Source organism: Nyctibius grandis, chromosome 3 (assembly GCF_013368605.1).
Source record: "Nyctibius grandis isolate bNycGra1 chromosome 3, bNycGra1.pri, whole genome shotgun sequence".
Lineage (NCBI taxonomy): Eukaryota > Metazoa > Chordata > Aves > Nyctibiiformes > Nyctibiidae > Nyctibius > Nyctibius grandis.
This window is the reverse complement of record NC_090660.1, coordinates 14,460,845-14,475,661: the sequence shown is the minus strand read 5'-3', so window position 1 is coordinate 14,475,661 and position 14,817 is coordinate 14,460,845.

Below are 14,817 nucleotides of genomic sequence, written 5' to 3'. Positions count from 1 at the left end.
TTACAGACATACATTTGTTCAGGCTGAAGCAGAGCACCTTGTATAGCTCCCCCTCATCCCACACACATCCATAGAAACACTTACGCCTGCTGCCCCATGACACCAAATCAAGTGTTTGTGTAGCTGATCTCTAAAGATTTTTTTAAGGACCTTTGGGCTAAAAAAGAAAAACACCACTATACATCCTCCTTGAAAAGCAAGTATTTTCTTTTAAGTGGATCATTTCACAGAACTGGCTTAAAGGGTAGCTAGACAAACAGCTGAATCAGCACAGCCGATGAAGCAGTAACCTGGGGCAGCAGAGAAGGAGTCAACCAGAGCAGCCACCTCACTCAGCTGCAAGCTAGAGAGAACGCCTGAGCGCAGCCCAGCTCTACCAATACTTTCCAAAGTGTGTGTTTTGGTTTGGATTGGTTTTTTTTCCCCTGTTAGGTTTCCTAAGGAAATTAGCCTTATGCAATTGCTCTGTCCCTCGGTCTTCCTGTAATCCCTTTCAAGTCTGCTGTCCAATCTCAGTCAAATCTGAAAGAGTCTCGAACGTAGCATGCCCCTCTAAATCAGCCAGTGTCTGGGTAGAAGCCCAGACTCGTGTCCTCTGCCAGTGCTGCCGGTTATCTGACACACGACTCTGGCCTATGGTTTCAGAGGGACAGGGAGGGAGCTGAGGTGGCGAACCTGTTGCTGATCATATGAGGCCAGACTTTATCACTTTGATTGCTCATGCACAGCCTGCTTTAATCCTGACTTTGAAATTTGTGGCATGTAGACTTCAGTGTGTACTTCTGTTTTAAAATACAGTATCCTGTCAGAAGTTCCTTCTGTAAGTCATTAAGATGTAGTTAGTACTTTTAACTCCATTTGGTCATTTCTGTATCAGGATATTGTAAGATTAATTGTCTTAACTACACAAATATTACAGATATCCTTAGTGCAAAAGTGATATTTACTTCTCTGCAGGGGCTGAAATGTACCATTTGTGCAACATGATGCCTGGTACTGTATTGACATTGCTAAAATGCATTTTCTGGGAGGAGCTCAACATAGAGATGAATTCCATCTAACGTGTGAGGGAAGAAATAACTTGTCGGCCGCATAGGTTATTCACCGACCTATAAATCAGAGAGAATAACAATGCATACTGTATTTCCGCCTGTTCCCACACACTCCTTCTTGTCATCACAAGAGGTCTTTAGTACCCTGAAATATAGCTTGACAATAAAAATTAATTGAAAGTGAGCTAGAATCATTAACTTTTGGAGCTTCACAGTTTGCCCATCCTTAAATAACACTGGTTATAAAATCCTGTTTGTGCTACAAATCATTGGCTCTCTGCCACGCAGCATGTACAGAAATCAGCAATATGTGCAGCAGGGACTTAGCTGGCTATAATACGAGCGCACATAATGGACTTTCTTCTTCAGCTCAGCAGCAAAACACTGACTCAGATCTAGAGACCGGTTATAGTCCCAGCGGCGTTTACTCCATGTAATTAGCAGTATCAAGTGTGTTGTCTTTTGGGTAGCCTGATTGTTTCCATATGCACGAGTACCTTCTGTGAACGTAGACAGGGCAAGAGGCAGACAGCATTTAAAGCACGCGCAGTCATACGGGAAGCACATATGTTTTAAATACTTTATCTTTACAATTAAGAAGAGTTTATAAATCGGTCATATAAATCTTCAAGAACAGGGCCAGTGGAGAAAGAAAAAGACCTTATTTCCAAGCACGAACTTTGCCTGGGTAACTACTCACAGCCAGGCCCCCAAGATGGAGCAGACATCTCCCCGCTCGCTGATGGGAGAGCAGCATGAATCAGTAGCTCATGCGGAGCAGGGAGCCTTGCTCTGAAGCCAGCGTGCGTTGTTTCAGGCGGGAAAAGGCTGTTGATGCTGCGTTGGGGCCCAGAGGAAGATCGGTGTTTGAGGTGGGGCGTGCCTGGGAATGCCGCACAACATTCATCTTAGGGGCAGGTACTTGCTGAAATTCCAATTACTCAGAGAGATGGCTGAGGCAGAGCGAGGCCTTGCCTTTGCCACGCAAAGAGGTGCAGTTTTTTACCTCAGGGTGATGTTTCTGACCGATCCCAAGGTAAAAAAGCAGTGAAGCAGAGCACCTTCAGCCTCACTGCAAGGCAAACCAGGCGAGGTCAACCCCAAATGGGGGTGTGCTGCTGGCCTCGCCTACTTTACCACATCAGCAGCAGTTACAGCAAGGTTTAAAAAAAAACCCACCCTTGACAGCAGAAAAGACAGGCCCTAATATCTGTTTTGAAATAAAGGGTATAAAAAGGGGTTTGTTTGGGGTTATTTGCCTCTTGTTCTTCATCTCCCTTCCACGCCCCCCAATGCGTCCATGTCTGCCGGGCTGCCTCAGCCCCAGCCCCCAGGCCTTTGCCCTGCAGGAGGCAGCGCAGCTGGAGGCCGCAGGGAAGCAGGGAGGGACAGGGAAAGCCGTTCGGCTGTGGCCAGGCTCCTCCTGCTCCCTGCCATGCCCTGCAGTCCTCGGGATCCTCCACGCACCTCTCATGACAGCAGGGCCTCTCCACGCCTTGGCCTTCATGGCGGTGCGCCTCGAGGCACACCTTGCTGTTTGGGAAAGGCTCTCTCGGGATATTCCCTCGCATGCTTGTTTTCATGGCTGCAGTAGGTGCCTAAATAAAGGCCATCTTAAGTAACTGTCTTGGGCTGCTTGCCGGCTCCTGCCCTCAGCGCACTCCCTTGTGCCATCCCAGCAGCCTCGGACAGCCTGGGACAGCCTGGGACAGCCTGGGACAGCCTCCCCATCCATGCTCCTCCGGGCCTTTCAAAACCTCCTGCATACACATCTGTTTTATAGCTTTACCAACCATATTTCAGTATCTGGTCTGTAGCAAACCACTCTTTATCCATAACATGAACTCATCAAAGGAGACTGCTTGACCAGGGTATTACAACCATCATCTTTACTACGGCAGATATGGTAAAGATTTCACCTTAAAACTTGCCTTGCAATACAGAAGCACCTTTAAACTTAAGCAACTGCAACTAGGCTCAGTGTCTGTACCAACTTGCATCATACAATTTCACCTCCCTTTCTCCACTACCTCTAGGAACTAGCACAAAAAGCTCCCCAAACAAGATAAAAAAATCTTCACTATAAGGTACTGCAAAGCAATATTTTATGCAATAAATCCAGACACTACATTCTTCTCTACAGCTCTTCTTGGAAATACCTTGCAGTTGCTGGTTTGGATAGGATTTTTGCTAGCCTAGTAAGAAGTAAAAGTCCTTTATAGAAAAAGGCATGTGCTGCCTAGCAGTTTGTTTCAGTCATGTCTTCTGACATCAGGAATGGGGACGCTACTATTTTAATAATAAGCTATCAAACAGCATTGCAAATAGTCACTGTTCTTTAATTTCTTGAAAAGCTCTGAAGAGGTGAAAAATGCATTTGCAGCACAGCTACTGCTGCCTGTTCAGAAGTGTTTTTTATCTCAACCACAAGATTTGGTTATCTCAGTGAAAAATACTGCACTCGAAATTAGTTTAGTAGTTTTTACTTCTATCACTTTTGTCGTTCTGCATTTATTATTTTCTTGGTGGTTTCTCTCGTTTTTTTCCTAATTTTACTTTGCTCATTTCCACTTCAATGTCTGTCAGTGACAAGCGCACTTCACAGCATGCAGTTGCTGTCATGGTCACAACAGATGCAGGGAAGCCCAGTGTATTCACTTGACCTGAAAAACATTACCAGGGAGTAAAATAATCTGTGTGCAATCATCTTGTGTCCTTACAAACACCCCTGCAGGCGTGTAACTCTTCCCTAGTGCATGGCTAGCTATAGGTGTCAACTCACTGTTGCGCAGAAATACCTGAGGAAGGTTTAAAGATGCTTGAGGTACTGCTACCAGCTTAGTACTGGCAGCACACAGGACAGTGCATGCTAATTTAAAGCTTACATAAATAATAAATATGTTTTAAGGCTTTTTCATGTTAAAACATTATGTTAAAATGAGAAGTATGAACATTTAGTTCAAATTTAATAATTAAAAATACAGATGTACTACATACTCAGTACCTAGAACTCTGCTACATGAATATTTATATAGAGAGAGTATCTGAAAAACCACCTTTTCCATGGTGATGGAAATAACATACTGCTTATGTGTCATGTTATTTTGAGTCATTATTAATCTATTACCCAACTAGTTTTGTAAATGTGGTACAGCACTAAAGATTTAGGGTGACATATTGAAGATTCAGGCTCCTGACTCCGCAGACATAAGCATGTGTGTAACATGTGCTGAAGTGCTTACAGGAACAGAGCAGAAATATGTATCAAGCCCAAACTTGAAAACAGGTGGTTTAAAGTTATACAAGCACAAAGAACAGTGAACAATTTTTTAAGCAGCCGCTTTTTGCATTCAGAAATTAAACAGCTATTTTTATTCCTGTTTCTACCACCCCAAAAAAAAAGCCCCCAGTGGGCTGAGAAAGCAACATGTGAAATCTAAGTTGTAATTTTAAAACTGAGGTTCCTTCCCACCTTTGGCGGGTGGGGGGAACCAGGGGGTGCTGGGGGCTACCTTTCCCTCTCCTTGCTTCAGGGGTGGCCCTGTGCCCTGAGGGGAGACGGGTAAGGCCAAGGCCCGGAGCGGGGCCTTGTCCGCCCCCCGGATGGCAGCCCCCCTCCTAGGCCTGGTGAGGCCCGGCCACACTGCAAATGTCATTACCCCCAGGGTGGCACATGCACCCCCAGGCCGCGCCTGCACCCCCCAAGCAGCAGGGCCCCACCCCGGCTTGTCTGCATCCCCCCTCCCAAGCATCAGGGGCCTCCCGTGGCCTGGCAAGGCCTGCAGCTGCCTGTGGCGCAAGGCTGGGGATACGTGGGCAGCCCCGGTGGCGAGGCGAGGTGGGGCACAGGGGTTAATGCCTGCCCTCAGCGTGGGGTGAAATCCGTCTCAGCTGCCCAAGGGGAAGGGAGTGTCCCTCGCAGGGTACAGCACCCGCCGGGATGCAAAACCAGTCAGGAGCTCCCTTCCTCTTACTCACCTACCTGTCCGCCGGGGTGGGAGGCGGGAGGAGGTTTTGCAATATCTGGGGAAAGGGATGAGCCCCAGGAGCGTGAGAGTAGGAGAGGAATGGCGGGGTTACATAAAGGAGGTGGGCGAGAAGGGGAGCAGGACAGTCAGATGTGCGCACCCAGGCTAATCCGGAGGCGAGGGGATGGCGGAAGGGGTGTTGGGAGAGGAAACTAAACTCTCACTCAAGCATGGCTGGCCGGCTGGGGAGCAGAGAGAAGGGGGACAGTCTTACACTGCATTTGGTGCGGGTGCATGCTTCGATGCGGGTGCATGAAAGGGCTGGACAAAAGACAGAAGCAACATCGCTGCACATACAGGGTGGCAGGGTGGCGAGAGGAAAGACCTCCTTTCCAGGAGGTTGTGGTTCCCCCTCCCATTCCCCACACACTGCTGGGGAAACCTGGGCTCCTGCTGCTTGCTAGGAGACAGCAGACAGCTTAGTGGCTGCGGGTGTGTGAGGCTTGCTAAATGGAGGCTCCTGCTGCCCTGCTGGTTGCTGCTGTGCTCTGGGAGGGAGGAGGAGATGGAGGAGGAGGAGGGAGGGATGTGAAAGTGGGTCAGGAATGTAACTAGACTCTGCCCCCCTTGTTGCAGGCACAGGCGGCGCTGCCTTAGCGATGGAAAGCAGGCATTTCACTGTTGATGTTCCCCAGTCGTACCGGCTGACGCTGACGGTTACTAGGGGATCCTGAAGGATGTGTTTCCCTGTGACCCTTTGAGAAGAAAAACTTAGTTGCTGCAGTAACCAAGTTTGGCCTGGATGCAATGATGCAGTAAATATCATAGGTGAGCCTTGCTAATGGAGGAGGAGGAAGCTGAAACTGTATAGGCTGGATAACTCTTGCAGTCAGGTCAGAAACATTTGAAAAACATCCCAACAAACTGTATTAGTTAAGTACCTGACTTTTACATTTCCTGATACAACAAAACTCTCAGAATTTATCCCCTATGTATTGTAAACTACTAAGAAAACAGAGATAGAAATAAACTGCCTTACTGATGCAGAGCTCACCCACAACTCTGCAGTAGTTCTGTGCAGCCCTTTTCCATGCAAGTAATTTTTGTTTGATGGCCTGAATTTTTGAAAGTTAAGGGCTGTAAAAGAAGGCACACACTGACTCAAAACCTTCAGTTTGCATCCATCTTCTTTTCAGCATTGTTCCTTTAGATTAACAATTTTCAATATTGTTACTTAGATTAAAAGAGAGAATTCGTCAACCCTGCTCCTACAGGAAATCCCCAAACTTAATGCTTTCAAAGTGGAAAACAAACTAAAACAACAAGCAAAAAATATTCAACTTGAGGCCCAGTCATGCATCATTTCTCCCTGTTCCCTCCAGTTCTTATTGCCTGGTTTCCATCTTCCTCTTACAGAGAAACAGACCTTTATTCACAGGGGTGGGGAATTGCTTTTCACCGAATCATAGAATGGTTTGGGTCAGAAGGGACCTTAAAGATCATCTAGTTCCAACCTCCCTGCCACAGGCAGGGACACCTTCCACTAGACCAGGTTGCCCCATCCAGCCTGGCCTTGAACACTGCCAGGGAGGGGGCATCCACAACTTCTCTGGGCAACCTATTCCAGTGTCTCACTACCCTCACAGGAAAGAATTTCTTCCTAAGATCTAATCTAAATCTCCCCTCTTTCAGTTTTAAACCATTCCGCCTCGTCCTATCACTACTTGCCCTTGTAAAAAGCCCCTCTCCCGCTTTCCTGTAGGCCCCTTTCAGGTACTGAAAGGCTGCTATAAGGTCTCCCTGGAGCCATCTCTTCTCCAGGCTGAACAACCCCAACTCTCTCAGCCTGTCTTCATAGGAGAAGTGCTCCAGCCCTCTGATCATCTTCGTGGCCCTCCTCTGGAATCGCTCCAACAGCTCCATGTCCTTCTTATGTTGGGGCCCCAGACCTGGATGCAGTACTCCAGGTGGGGTCTCACGAGAGCAGAGTAGAGGGGCAGAATCACCTCCCTCGACCTGCTGGCCACGCTGCTTTTGATGCAGCTCAGGATACGGTTGGCCTTCTGGGCTGCAAGCGCACATTGCCGGCTCATGTTGAGCTTCTCATCAACCATCACCCCCAAGTCCTTCTCTGCAGGGCTGCTCTCAATCCATTCTCTTCCCAGCCTGTATTTGTGCTTGGGATTGTCCCAACCAACATGCAGGCCCTTGCACTTGGCCTTGTTGAACTTCATGCAGCTCGCACAGGCCCACCTCTCAAGCCCGTCAAGGTCCCTCTGGATGGCATCCCTTCCCTCCAGCGTGTCGACTGCTGCACACAGCTTGGTGTTGTCGGCAAACTTTAATCTTTTCAGAGTTAGAATGAAGAGCTGAAAAAAATCACAGAAGATGCATACTGTGATATATCTGTTTCTTCAGTTTTCTTTCAGTGTCTTGTTTTTTTCTGAAGCACTGGTATTCTGAAGAAAAAATGGGTTGCTCTATATGGGACTGGTTCTGCTCCCAGCCTGAGGACTGACAAAGGAGAACTGAGCTGCCAGGCTCACGGATGCATCAGGACTGAGGGGACACACTGAGTGTGTCAGTGCAGGCCACACAGCGGATAGGTATGCATCCAGTCGATGGATGAGGGTGTGCGTGTACATTTCATTAAGGGAACAAAAGTCACTGGAGCCAACTGTGCAGCTATTCCTTTTACTCCTTTGAATTATTTGTCAAGGAGGTATTGCTATAAATAAACATTCCTTTAGCTTCTTTCATCTCTGAAAGCTACTCAGTGTTTAAAAGCATACTTGCCCTTTAATTCAAGGATATTCAAGGATGCACAATGAATGTTACTGTTTCTAATTTTTATGAGAGATAATTTGTCAAGTTGATTTCCAAAATCATTTCCTCCTAAAAGCTAAATTTAATAATAAAAGTTATATAGGCATAAGCAAATTGTGGTGAAATATAACTAATCTATTGTACCATTACTTTTGTTTTCAGAAAAAAAGTAGAAAACAATCATGGTTTAAGTGCTGTGGGCCACAAAGCTTTTCTTAAAAAGAACTCAGTGGAGGGCCTGGGTGATACCTCATAGATGAATGTAGCCCATTGCCTCCAGTCATGGAAAATACTTAGATGGTCTTTATCCACAGTATTAAGATCAATAACTGCTTAGGTATGTCATGCTTCTTTTTTGTGGAACAACATTACTTGGTTTTGTCGACTCTCCTGGCAATGCAGAACAGTCAGTGGACACAGTCTCTCGTGCCATCTGCTTGCACGGACCCCTGCCACTGTGCGGTCTTGCAGATCTGGGCAGGGGGATCCCACAAGTCTCTCATTTTTGGGTGGAAATGCCAGGCTAGAAAGCTTCCTTTTCCAGGACTGCCACAGAAAGTCTTGATGGTCCTACCTGTTATCAGCATATTTCCATGTGTGTTGAGGCAACCCAGTGAGCTGGGAAAACTAAACATTACAGAGAAGAAGCACTTGTGTTAGCAACCATTCCTTCACTTACTGGCAGGGAGGGTCTGATTTCATTGTTAGGCTGGGCCTTTTTTATGCCCCTCTGGACAAGCAAAGGGCATGTTAAGCCTTACGGAAACAGTCATGAGAAAACCCTCCTGTGCTCGGTGTAGGAGCATGGTGTCTCCTATCTATTCCCCCCGCCCCTTTCTGTAGGGATGATGTGAGGAAGGAGGTGTGGCTAGAAAGTTGCTGCTTTCTAGTTATCCTTGGCTCTAGCAAAGGCCTTTCAATTCAAGGGTAAATGGCAGGGACCTTGACGCCGCTCTAAATCTGTATCGATGTCTTAGAGGTCCCCAGAAGGATCAGATAATAAGACAAGGCACGAAGCACAGCTTAGCTGTAACAGGGAATTAGATCTACAACCTGTGGCTGCTTTGAACAGGAGTTGATTGTGGCATCCCAGACTAGTCCTTTACTGCCAAGCTTTGGGCATGGGCCTAGTCTGCAGTGAGAGGCTACTTAATGCAAAAGTGTGGAAAAGGAAGCATGAAAAAGGTCCAGGTCTGATATCTCAGTCCATCTGCAAAAAGTACTTTTGCTTTGTTTTTTTCAACTTGTACACTGGAAAATTAGGAGGGGAAAAAAAATGTATTTAAACAGGGCTTTTTCTAGCTGTGTTCAGTCAAGTCTCCTGGTTATTAGAGAGAAAAAAGATGTATTAAGTTTTACCAAATCATGTTAGCAGGCTAGTGTGCATTAGTAAAATACTTCTTTTCTGAGTAATTTGAGCATGTTTGGGCTTTTTAAAACCATCATTTCCAACACAGATAATAATAATTTAAAAGAAGTTATTAGCTCACCTTGTTTCCACCTTGCAGGGGAACTATTTTGCATCCTACTAAAGTGGCTGACTGGCTTCAGGGAGAGGATAGATTGGGCCCTGTTAAGATAGATTTACAGATTTAGCCACATGCTATTTTGAAGATTTATTTCCTTGGTTAATATCTTGTTCTTACTAGACTGAATTGCAGAAACTTCTGTGTAAACAGGATGAAACAATAGCAGCAAAGGTATGATGCCACACCGTGCTGAATAGGGACCTCAGCACCTATTACCATTTTAATGGTGGCATTGTTAAGCAAAGTAGTCTCAAGATTAAAGCGTTTACTTCATTAAGAAAAACATGCTATTTATTGAGTGTTTTACCTTTAGCAACCAAAATACAGTAGTGTCTGGCTTTCTTTTGAAACTCGCTCAGGGAGTTTCAAAGCTGTTTGCAGCTGGAGACTGTCAGCCACTCACTGCACTTACAAAACAGGTTTAAAAGCAGACACGGTTAACAGGATGTGACATAGACTCTTCAGCACAGTATGTGACACATCCCTGTACTTTTCTAATAACTTTGAAAGAGGCTGCTTAAGCTTAGAATGCGACAGGTCTCCTTAAAATTTGAATTCAACAAGAAAGGCTTAAGAAAGGTATATTCCACATGTGTCTTATTGAGAATTATTTCAGTGAACTTTTGCTTATCAGTACTGAAAAGATGTGTTAAAACCAGTCTGGCAACTTTTTTCGTAACACCATGTGCTGGAGGGCCTTGAGAAAACAGTTTTGAAACAATATCAGAGCCGAACTACTGTAATGCTTTGAACAAGAAGAATGTTCATTAAACACATTTCCCTAGTTTTTGTAGTGTCCCAAACAACAAAAGTCAGGTTATTTCATGATTTATAGCCCCTTTTCCAGTGAGATGCTTCAGAAGGAGCTTGAAAGATTTGCATCTTGCAAGTAAGAACATGGTGGACTTAAAATGCTTAACCTACCCTATTTTTTCAGAATTTTAGCTGTGAATTTACTGGATCCTGTTTCAAAACATGCATATAAAAGTCTTAATTACCTACCCAGCTCCCCTTATCTTAATACACTGTAATTCAGCCAACACCCACGGGAGAGGCTGCACAGTGACTGGAACACGGGAGATGCAGGCGTTTTGTACTTCATCAGAAACAGTCACCGTGGTATAATCCTGCTTTCTCTGAGTTCCCATTGACTAGAACTCCTGGGAGTGAAATTAGGTTTCATTGCCCAAGGCTGTACTCTTTTCTCTCCTGCAAAAGGGCTGTGCTTCAGGTCACAGGGCTGTGCATGGGTCCTCCCGCCCAAGCCCAGGGCACAGTCAGAGTGCCTGACAGATCAGCTCCTCTGCAGCCACCTGGCAGTGCTTGCTCTGCACCGGAGTTCTGAGGAGGAAAGACACGGATGAGGACTTCGCAAAGCACACTAGCTTCCTATTTGGTTCCCCCTTTCCAAACGGAGATTTCTCAGTACTTCTCAGCACTCTTTTTTTTTGATGCATAGCAAAGTGTTTCTGCTCAGAATGGGTTATTCAGCACCTCTGAAAAACACAGTCTCGTTGTATACAGTTTGCTCTGAAAAATCAGAACTGAGTGGCACAGAAATGTAAAACAGGATTTAGAAGAAATAGTAGATGTCATTTTTCAGGATATGCTTCCTAACACAAAAGATGATGCAAACAAATAATGGCATCATGTTAGAGCAAGGGGAACTGAGTTTGAAGCATACCAGCTCAGACTAAAAAAGAAATTTTGCTAAAGGGGAAGGGCCTTCCAGCACAGCCGGTCAGCAGCATAGGAATTTAAGAAAAATCAGGATAGTGAGAGAAATGTACATGCTGTGTTACAAAAATGTAGGGCCCACCTCTAGAAATGTACATGAGTCACTGGGGATGCTACCCAGCAGGGAATGGTAAAGGAAGAATCTTCTTTACATCTAGGGCTGTTTTGAAGCGCTGCTGTTGATGGCGCTTCCTCCTATGCATTCCCAGGAGCTGTGTCTGTGTCTGCTTTGGTAAGTAGAGAACAGATGGTGGATCCTGGTATTGGCAGGACCATTTACACATCCATCTTGGTATTTTCTTTGAAGTCTTGGGCAATAGCAAACAAGAGTCTCGTAGAGATGATTTTTGCAACACAGGAAACACCTGTACACCCCCCTCAGATAATTTCTCCGTGTGACAAACGCACACCAGCTCTGCTGTGTCACAAGGCCTTTTCACCCTAAAAGTTAGGGTCAGGAGCGACCTCACAAAAAAAGCACTGGACAAGGCAAAATCCTTCCCCTAAACCTTCCCTCCTCCCACCTCCTACTCTTATGTTCTGACTCCCTGCTTTTTTCCTCTGTATTCTTCAACCCACAACTTGCCTTCCTAAAAGCATCAATCCATCATTCCCTATATTTATTTCTGTGTCTGTTCCTGAGTTGTCAAGGACCAGCAGATTCTTTTTTATTACCAGTGTGCATAGAGCAGAGGTCCAGCTACAGGCTGCTTTGCATTCAAAAGCTGTAAAAGTAGAACTGTATCAGTTAGTGATATGATTTCTGCAATTTCTAGAACATTTTCTTTAATGTGGTTATACAGCCGACACCTCTCTTCTTTGTTTAATGAGAACCTATTCTATTTCATGCACTGAAGTGCGCGCTGCTGATACAAGCAGGCCCGGAGCTGGGAGAGGGGGCTCCAGTTCCTGGCCTTTCTACATCCTGCTGATTAGTTCCCCTCTCACTGCCTCAATTCCTCCAGCTGTGCAATGGGGCTCACAAAACTCTCCTTTTTAATATAAAGTGATTTAAGATTCTTGTTGAAGAACATGACATGAACTTAGACAGCAATAGCTGTTGCAGAAGTAGTATATACCACAGTAACTGCGTGGGGAGTTCTCCAACATCGTATTAGTATACAAAAAGCAGCAAAACTTTTTTCAAGGTTAGCATCTTCTATTCTTCAGCCTGGCTAGGGTAGAATAGCATCTTAGATAAGAAAGTGTTTGTGCAGCGTGATATCATTACTGTGGTCTTCTTAAGATCTTGTCAGGATCCTGGCAGAAGTTATTTGCAATAAGGAAAAAAAAAAGCAATTTCTCTTTTAACCAGTTATTAACCTTGAGACAGTCTATACTTACAAGGAGGTAGTAAATGCCGTGTGCAGAGTATCTCTTCCTTTGCTCTCCGAACTCAGGATGGTTTCTAATCATTTCAGTGTTGTTATTTTAGCACTAAGTGCTACTGTATATCTCTTCATATTTTACAGAAAACTGATAGTAGGTGAATTACACAGTTCTGGAATTCCTTACAGTTGGGTACATCCGCATTTCTGTAACATCATCTTTTCTCAGAGCAGGTCTCAGAAACTAGTCTTGGAGGATGTACCAAACATTGGATAATTCAGGAACAGTTTTATAAGCGTTTAGACCTGTCAGTTACACTGCCTTATTTTCTTGCTGATGAATATGCCCAGCATGACATTGAGTTTGTTTTATGAGAAACTCAAAGTAACTTGGAACGAAGATCCTTCCAATTTGAAAAAAACCAGCAATTCATTGCACTGAATCATGTACACAACTTTGATACCAGAGGCGCTGTTCCTTCATCTGGTATCTCAATTTGCTAACGGATAGTATTAATTTTGTTTTTAAAGTAACTGAAATGCACATGCGGATTTAGGGTTAGGTTGGTTCTGGAGGGGGAGGAAAGCAATTGCATTGCATCTTCACCCTCCTCTGATTCATCGCCTAAAACAAAAAATTCTCCACCAAAGCAACAGGCTATATAAGCTGCACAATAGTTGTATGTGTTGTATATTTTATTAATCTGAAGCTGAGCCTATTAATCCTTACATCATTTTGTCCCCGGGTCCTGTAACAGCCTTGCACTGGGTCAGACACCCATTTTCCAAAGAATACCCTAGAAAGCACTGTGTGGGTGATATTATAATTCTGTATATTCCTACAATGGAGCAGTCTGTCTGCGTAATGGGATCAGGAGTTTTGCTTTGGAGAGTTAACGTGAATGCCAAATGATAAAATGCTGAAATGAAAAATAGGCTCTGAAGAACGGAAAGCATTGTAATAAAACAACATTTATCTTTCTAACTGTGGGCCCTCCAAAGTCTGCAGAAAGGGTTTATGGATGAGACATGACCAGCAGAGAGCATGCAGGATCATCGCTAAGAGCAGATCACCAGAATTCTATAGAGTCACAAAACACATGGCTATTTAATGTTCAAGTTAATAATTCATAGAACCTTGTGATATTCAGAAGCATTTCGCAAACATCTTCTAATATTACTGGATTGTTTAAAGATGTTTGCAGGTCACGTTTACAAATGCTATCGGCATTTTTTATATGCAATATTTTTAACAGCTCTTTTTGCTGTTATCTGCACACTAACTCCTTCCCACTGTACCAGGAAACTGTATTCCATTCATAGATAGCTGACTCCATCCTCTCATTTTTCATGCATAAAGGCTATAGCAGAACATCTCTTTAGATCATTTTGTTATCCTGTTTCTAAATCCTTATTATGGGTGCCTGATAATCAAAGAAAACCTTACTAATCACATCATTTTCAAATTATCTATATGAACAGCTCTTAACTTATGTCACTGTTCTTCAAAGTTCAATCCATTTCTTCATTATATTTTTTGTATTCCTGAAAGCCTTTTCTTTTGCGTTCATAGCAACCTTCCTATCTCCCTTTAATCACAGTGGCCTCCACCACTTTTCCCAACTGATTAGAATTCGTTGGGAAGAATTTAACTTGTTTTTCCAGTAATAATTTTTCAAGTGTTTCAACATGCTGCAGCATATTTTACAAACTGTGGAGGATTCTAAATGAATATTTCTTACCAAATTTCACTTTTAAACTAACTTCCTGATGTATTCAGAGAACAGATTATTGGTAAGTAGATTTGGTCTGAAATTTTTCCACAAATTTCTGAAATGCAATTTTATTTTTACATCCCAAATTTTTCACTTAAGTGTTTGAGTGCCGATTAAGCCCTTCTTGGGTGGGTTTATTGAGTCAAAGGTGACTCATTCAATATCCCAGTAGTCTGGGCAGTTACCTGGGATGCAGAAAAGTGTTTCCATTCGTTTTCATCCCATTTTCATCCAAGATCACACAACTAGTTATATGCATTATGCTATTAATTTTTAAAATGGAATGACTGTAGTTCAGCATCTAATTCATACTCACGTGCTTAAGTTTCAGGGTTGCTCAGCAGCCATAGAAACAATGAACGTGCTCAACATCTCTGAAAATCAGGCTATGTAGGTGCCTAGAAAATACAGAATCAAATATCTAACTACAGGCATCCTAACTGGAAAAAAATAACCTGACTTTTTTTTTTGTTTTAATTTATGGAGTATGGATGAAGTATTGGTTCCTAGCAGAAGCAAAGCATATGACTTAATGAACCCTTGGCTCATTCAGATGTGGTAAATCTGATACGTGCATATATGATGTCTGGCAAATGTCATGA